Source organism: Chrysochloris asiatica, unplaced genomic scaffold (assembly GCF_000296735.1).
Source record: "Chrysochloris asiatica unplaced genomic scaffold, ChrAsi1.0 scaffold00238, whole genome shotgun sequence".
NCBI lineage: Eukaryota > Metazoa > Chordata > Mammalia > Afrosoricida > Chrysochloridae > Chrysochloris > Chrysochloris asiatica.
In genome coordinates this window covers 2,433,370-2,441,388 of record NW_006408756.1, presented here as the reverse complement: position 1 = coordinate 2,441,388, position 8,019 = coordinate 2,433,370, and the positions used below count along the sequence as shown (strand labels likewise).

Below are 8,019 nucleotides of genomic sequence, written 5' to 3'. Positions count from 1 at the left end.
GCCTGGCCTATGGGATTGGCTCCATTCAGTCAAGCTCTCTTCTCATAAAAGCAAGATGGCAACAGCAGATTTAGCCTCCATTTGTCCAAGTTTAAGTTAAGGAGGAAGGAGAGACGAGGTATACCCTGGTACCATCCAAGGCTGGGACGTCCCCTTTTATAGACATTTATCACATGGGCTGTGACGATCTAGAAGAACATGGTCTGGCATCATGGAGTTTAAGTCTGCTAGCAGGAGACGAATGTTAGCAAAGTCCAGAAACCAAGGGCAGACAGTGAAAAGAAAGGAACATGCAAGAATTGACAAATATGGCCCATGTGCCAAAAGTCTGGCCCTCCACTTATTTTTGTAAATAAAACTTTATCAATACACAGCCACACCCACTCATCTACATATTGCCTATGGCTGTTTTCAAGGAGCCCTGGTGGTGTGATGTGTTTAGCTTGCTAAACTGAAAGATCTGTGGTTCAAACCACCAGCTGCTCCTGGGGAGAAAGATGAGGCAGTCTGCTTCCATAACGATTTACAGCTTAGGGGGCAGATCTCCTCCGCCGGGTCATTATGAGTCTGAATCCACTCAATGGCTGTGATTTCTGGCTGATTTCACCCCACAGCACACAGCTGAGTACAGCGACACTGGCCTGGTCACTCACAAAGCTCAATCCTTGACTGAAGATGTTAGCCGATTCATGCCAAAGAGTATGGGATATAGGTACCAGGTCCAACTGGAGGTTGTGTGTACATCCCTGGGCACCTGCAATCCAAGATCTTAGGGGTAAATAGAAGTTAACTTGGCAAAGAACACAGTGGTATTCAGTGAAGAAGAAAAACCCAGGTTCAACTCCTGGCCAATGAGCCTCGTGTGTCAGCCCCCCACCTGTCAGGGGGGCTTACGTGTTGCTAGTAGGTTTGACAGGTTTCAGCAGAGCTTCCCGACTAAGGGTAGGAAGAAAGGTCTGGCAATCTGTTTTTGTAAATCAGCCAACAGAAACCCTGTGGATCACAGCAGCCCAATCTGTAGCTGATCATGAGCTAGTGCAGGGCAAGCAGTATTCACCATAGCACATGGGGTCTCTCTCTCTCTCTCTCTCTCTCTCTCTCTCTCTCTCTGTCTCTCTCTCTCTCTTTTTAATATATTTATTGAGCAGATAAAAAGGAGGGGTGGTAAAAAGATGAAACATGTAGAGTTAACAGTTTTCTTCCTGGTTTTGGTGGACTTCGGAATTTAAACGTATAGCTGGTATTTCAATTCTCCAGCTGACCCTGATGGAGAAATTCCTTGTTGTAATTTTTTCTTTTCCATCTGCGGTATTCTAGCTTCTGAGCTTGAAGTTGGTCGTGCTGACGTTGTAGCTCTTTTTTGTTTGTTTCTGAAGCTCATCTGCCTTCTTCTTAAGTCCATCTTCTTGTAAAGGATACAATTTTCATAGTCTTTAAGTTCCTCTTTCTTCTATGAGGAGCTGCTGCTGATCCAATGTCTCTCAGCTATCTGGCTCCAGGAATTCCTTTTTTTCTGTAGCTTTCAAGAATTCTTCCAGAGTCGCCAATCAGACTTTGTTAGCATCAATCTCAGTCATTACATTTTCCCTCGTTCTAAGCCTTTCTTCCTCCATTTCTCTCGTATCATCCTCTTCATTTTTAGGGTCATAGACTTTCTCCAACTCTTTAGTAAACAGGGCTTCTAGTTCTGTTCATCCAGGAAGCCATCATTATTGACATCATGTCATTTGAAAAATGTCTTGGGGTCAAAGTCATCAGGATCCAGTCCATCAGCCTCTTCCCGTACCTCTTTCAGTTGATCTTTGCTTCCTGGATGGTTAACTTTGGGGTGATTTTCATGCTTTTTTTTATTTCTTCAAATTTAGCTTCTTCTTTTCTCTTTTCTTCATTCAGTGTTTTTAAATATTCTCTCCTTCCATGTTCCTTCAATCAACACTTCATATTTTTAAATTCTTCATGTCGTGTCTTGTAGTGTTGTAGATCACGTGTAGCCACTTTGATTAGCATATCTAAATCTGTGGATTCAAACGTGTCAGGATTCATGTGGTTTAGGTGATCGAACTGCTTTAGGAGAACTTGGTGGTTTATACCTACATCTTGAAGGGAATCCGATTTAGCTTTAATTAACATTCTTAACCTTGTTACTTCTTGTCTTTTCAGTTCATCCAGTTTTGTCTGGATGATGACTTACTAAATCCAACTCTTTGCTTAGCCTTACACTCTTTATTTCCTCCATGTCTGCTTTTTGGAGCCTCAACAGCAGCTGACAACAGCCAAGCAGAGAAGGGAGAATGCACGGTCCCACCCTCAGGCCAGTGTTTCTAGGTCTGAGACAGAGATGCTTTTATTGGGAGGGGGTGTGCAGGGAGCAGAAGGGACAAGTTTGGGAAGATGAAAGCTGGATCCACAGGTCCCTGCCTCCTGGGTGGAAGCAGTGGGGAGTGGATCGGAATCAAAGGACCAGGAAGAACTGGAGCACAGCTCCTGGGAGCAGACCTTACAGCATGGGCTGTGTTTTTACTTTTATTCTGTTTGTGTGTGTGAACATAAAGGTTCTTTCACCAGCAAGGAGATGCTTTAGCTGAGGAGAGAATCAAAATTCCCTGGTGCTCAGCAAACCGACCGTGGAATTAGCTGTCCACCTGAACCCTCGGTCTTGGCCTTACTGGTCTCTACAGGCCCATCTCAGAGAAACCGGGGGTCACATGAATCTTTTAGTTCCCCTATAAAGGAGCTCTGGTAGCGTAGTGGTTACGAATCAGGCTATGAACCACAAGGTCAGCAGTTCGAAACTACCAGCTGCTCCGCGGGAGAAAGATGAGGCTTTCTGCTCTCGTAAAGATTTACAGTCTCGGAAACCCTGTACAGGGTCGCTATGGGTCGGAACCAACTCGCCGGCACTTAACAACAGCAACAACATACTGCAGTCTATTTAAAAAGCTCTGGTGGCTCAGTGGCTAAGCATCGGGCTGCTAACCACAAGGACGGTGGTTCAAACCCCCCAGCCACTCCGTGGGGTCTCCTCCAGTAAACTTCACAGTGTAAGACACGCTACTCTGCCAACTGCAGCAGTGAGCTTGGTTTCTTGCTCCGTCGTTTATAAAGCATGATGGGGAAGTTGGGAATAGTGTGAATATGACCAACATGTGACCCAGACTTGAAGTGAGCACACATCATTGGAGAGATGGCGTCGATAACACTTGCTTGATGAAGGGTTGGCCATGCAGTCTCTGGGGGGGTACAATAAGACATGTTTGACTCGGCAAGCTGTCTGACCAATGCAAGGACAGCACCTGATATGGCTGTAGTCCATCAACTCCAACTCCTGGTGCCCCCGCATGTGTCAGAGTAGTACAGTGTTCCACAGGGTTCCCAGGATCTGATTTTTCAGATGCAGATCACCAGGACTTTCTTCTGAGGAACTTCCAACTTTCTGGATAGCAGTCAAGCGCATTAATCATTGGCACCAACTCAGGACTTTGCCATGGGCGTAGGGAGGGAAAATATGACATCCGTACCTCCTTTCCTCCCCAGAGACAGACATCACTAATCGATCCCACTGTTCATGATGTTCTGGGCACCGAGGCCTTGGCAGCCGCTATCAATCCATCAACACCACTAGGACTGGGTGTTCCAAATCAATGCAAGAAAGAGGGTTGGTAGCGGGTGTGCTATGTTCTCAGCCCCAGGCTGTTTGTTTGGAAGATGGAAAATGTGAACACACAATTAGCTCCACTAACCCTGGGACTCCAAAGCCTTTGGAGATTTATTTGTTTTTAATGCCAAAGAAGAATGTCATAGAGAGAGCCGCTGAGGGCAGGGGGAAATCAGCGTCATGTGGAGAGTCAGCTGACAGGGAACGAGCCCAGGGGAAGTGTATGAACATTGGGGATCCATCCGGGCCAGGGCCTGAACTTCCCAACTCCTTGAGTGGTGGGAGAGGAGGGGCTGAGTCTGCAGTGGGCTCTTGGGGGCTGTGTGTTTGAAAACAGCTTCCTGGTGGGAAGAAGATGCTGGTGGTGGTCACCAGGACATTCAGGACCAAGTGTGAGTCTTGACATAATATTTCTGAGCATCTTCCACCCTCATTGGTATCACCTGAGATGCAACATAGCTTGCAGTACTTCCCTGGAGCTTCACACGCCACCCCCTCTTGGTGCCCCATGCTGACAGTCATCCTCTCGGCCATCTCTCTGCATCCTGATCCCCCTCTGCTCAGATTCAAACGTTGTTCTTTGAACTTCCGCCAAGGGTGATGGAAAAATTTGGAAGCAGCTAATGGTGATGGTTGAGCACTGACTTGTATGTGTAAGCAATGTTCAAATGGTACAGATTTTGTACATGTGTATTTATCAAAACAAAAAACTATGAAACTATCACTTAGTTGCCTCATGTCACCTCTTTGCTGTCTACCACCCTGAACAGGACCAGCCTCTGAGGTGCAGCTGTCATCAGGCCCTGAGAGCGTTGGCCTTTATGGAAGACCACGTAGCTTTGTAGGTGATATCAGACACCAGGCCATGGATGGGGAAAGGTTTAGGGGCCGGGGAATGACTGTGCATGACTGCAAGTCTGCTCTGGGTATTTTAAGCAATTTCATTTTTTGTCAGAAGTTTCCTGTGCCTTAGCATTCTTTGATTTTACTGCTCATAGTGAAATCTACATTCTCTTCAAACGGCTACAAAATAGCTGGGAGAGTTTCTACTTCCCACAGTTGAAATTGGAGCAATGCATAAAAGTTACAGAAAGACACTGTATAGCAGTGACCTCACTGCGTTTGCCTACAATCCCTGTAGCCATTCAAAGCGGACAGCTCAGGGTGGCAGCTGCGGGAATGTTTATGAGGGAATGACATCCTTCGTCCTTGAACTTGGTGATGGAGCTCTCCTACTGACCTTGAATCAAGCTCATCTTATTTTAGCCCAAGGATGGGGCTTCTCTCATCCTGCCTTTGTTGACATTGTTGCTAGTTGACAGTGGGTTGTTTCTGGCTCATGGTGACCCCACATAGGCAGAGTAGAATAGCTCCAGAGTTTTCCATGCTGTAGTGCCTCTGGGTGTGTTTGAACCACCAACCTTTGGCTGGTAATCAAGCTTCATTATTTAGGCTAGTGTTTGAGTGCAAACTGTTTGAACCACCGAGCGGTCTTTGTAATCAGAGTGGTTCCGTGGGATAAGCACTGGAGTGCTAACCATAAGGTCAGCGGTTCAAACCCACCAGACACTCCTGGAAACTCTATACAGGGTGGTTATGAGTCAGAACCAACTCAACAGCACATAACAACAACAACAGTGTGTGCATGGGAGTCCTGGTGTGGCGCTGTAGGATGAGCACTGGACTGCTAACCAGAAGGTCCGTGGTTCAACTCCACTAGCTCTTCCTTGGAAACCCTATACAGGGTGACTATGAGTCAGAACCAACTCGATGACACTTAGTAACAATAACCGCCCAAAACCAGGTGTGCCATTGATTCAAGGGACACCTGCAAAGCTCTGTGAACTGAGAATGTTTCTGCCAAGCGGGACAACATCTGCCTTCTGGGTGAAATGCCAGTAAAATTGAAGGATAGGACTGGGCAGCTGGTTATAGATGCCAATTTCCCTCAATATTCAGGAACTCTTGGAGCCAACATGATTTTTTGAAACTTTTTTTCAAAATTAAAGGGCTAATCAAATTGAATGCACTTTCTGAATTTAAAACAAACCTGTAAAATAAATAGCTGTGCATTGGAGGCTCTCCCGGGTCTGTGCTGTGTCCTGCAAAGTTAGCTGCATGAAGGTGGCTATTTGTCTGTAGTGTGCCCTCTCAGCTGATAGCACAACCCAGGGTAAATGCCTTGATTCTCAGTCTCTACTGTTGGCATTTAAAAACACGAAACTGTATGAAGTCAAACTACTTTTTTTCTTTTATAAGACTTGTGGTCACTTTTGTCACCTGTAGCAGGGATGTGCAGTCAGCTTAGGTGCCTCATGTTAGAGTGAGTAACAAGGAGCCAGCCCTTGTTACCTGGGGTGGGTGCTCCATGGGACTCTGCCTCATGGTGTCTTCTGCTGGTGGAAGTTGAGATATCTTGCTAGGGAAGACTCAAGTATCTGTCTCCAGAGCAGCAGGTATGAAATGTGGGCAAGGTGAGGTGAGACCCTGGGCCAGCAGGCTGGCACCTCAAGGGTGTGGGGGGATGGATGCCCTGTTTACAAAAGGACAAGACAGGGTTGGTGAAGGTTTTTAAGGTGGTCCAGCCACACAATGGAAAGGTGGTTGTTGTTGCTAAGAGTCCGTCGAGTCGGTTCTAAGAAATGGCTGGTGAGTTTGAACCACCAACCTTGTGGTTCAAACCAACCTTGTGGTCCAGTGTTTATCCTACAGTGCTCCAACAGTACACAGGACCCCGATGTACTGTGGCCCATACAGAGGAGTGAGGTTTCCATCCTACCACTACAATACGGACAAACCTGGAAGCATCAGATAGCATGAACGAAGCCAGGCAGGAAAGGACTGATTCCATTTTATGGAAGGTCCAGAGTCGGCAAATTCGTAGAGACAGAAACTACTAGGGCCGGGGAAACGTGGAAAGGGGGTGATGCTTAGTGACTACAGGGTTTCCTTTGGGGGCAATGAAAATGTTCGGGAGCAACGGCAAGGGCTGTGCTAACTTGAAGCGCTGAAGTGTTTGGGGAGAGCATGCCCTGGAGGAGAACATTGTGTTTGGGGAGAGCAGGCCCTGGAGGAGAACATTGTGTTTGGTGAAACGGAGAGCCACCAAGGGCCAGGCACAGTCGCCACAAACATGCCTGTGATGAGGACGATGCAGGACTGGACAACATTCTGTTCTGCTGTCCAGGAGGTCAGCATGAGTCAGGGTCCACTGGATGACACAGAAAAGACAGAGAGGAAGGTAGAAAGATAGACAGACAGACAGACAGAAAGACAGAAAGACAGGTAGCTAGTAGATACACAGAAAGAAAGTCAGATAAATGATTGATAGATAAACAGAAAGACAGATATATGGTTAATAGACAGAAAGATAGATTATAGATAGATAGATAGATATGACAGAGATAGATGATAAGATAGATAGATGATAGATAGATAGATAGATAGATAGATAGATAGATAGATAGATAGACAGACAGACAGATAGACAGATGGGTGATAGACGGATGATGGATGGATCATAGATAGCAGTATCGATCCATCATCTGTCTGTCATGTAAAATCTATCACCATCTTCCTGTCTATATATCTATTGATCCATCAGTCATCTGTCTATCATCTGTATGTCTGCTGTGGTACTACAGGATAAGCACTGGACCACAAGTTCAACAATTCAAATCCACCAACCACTCCTCAGAAACCCTATACAGGATTGCTGTACAGAAACAACTGGATGGCACTAATCATCAACAAATCAACATCATTTATTTCTTTACTATCTAAGCAATAGTGAGCTGAAATGGACTGGTATCGGCCATTTTGAATCTGACAACCACATGGCTTACTATGCCGGGAATGACAAATTGAAGAGGAATGGTGTTGTATTCATTGTCAAAAAGAACATATGTAGATCAGTCATGAAGTACAATGCTGTCTGTGATAGGATAATATCCATGCACCTACAGGGAAGACCAGTTAATACCACTATTATTCAAACTTACGTACCAACCACTAAAGTCAGTGGCAATGAAATAGAAGAATTCTACCAGATTCTTCAATCTGAAATAGATCAAACATGCAGTCAATATGTATTGATCATTACTGATGATTGTAATGCAAAGTTGGGAGCAAAGAGGAAGGATCAGTAATTGGAAAATATGGCCTTGGTGATAGAAATGATGCTGGAGATCACATAGTAGAATTCTGCAAAACCAATGATTTGTTCATTTCAAATACCTTCTTTTGACAGCATGAGAGATGACTGTACACATGGACCTCGCCGTATGGAATACATACAAATCAAATTGACAACATCTGTGGAAAAAGATGATGGAAAAGCTCCATATCATCAGTCAAAACAAGGC

At 45.5% G+C, this 8,019-nt stretch overlaps 1 pseudogene; it reads right to left on the bottom strand.

The window, feature by feature from the left end:
• Nucleotides 1–1,225: 1,225 nt before the first annotated feature.
• LOC102815146 overlaps nt 1,226–8,019 on the bottom strand; it is an 11,912-nt pseudogene continuing 5,118 nt past the window's right edge.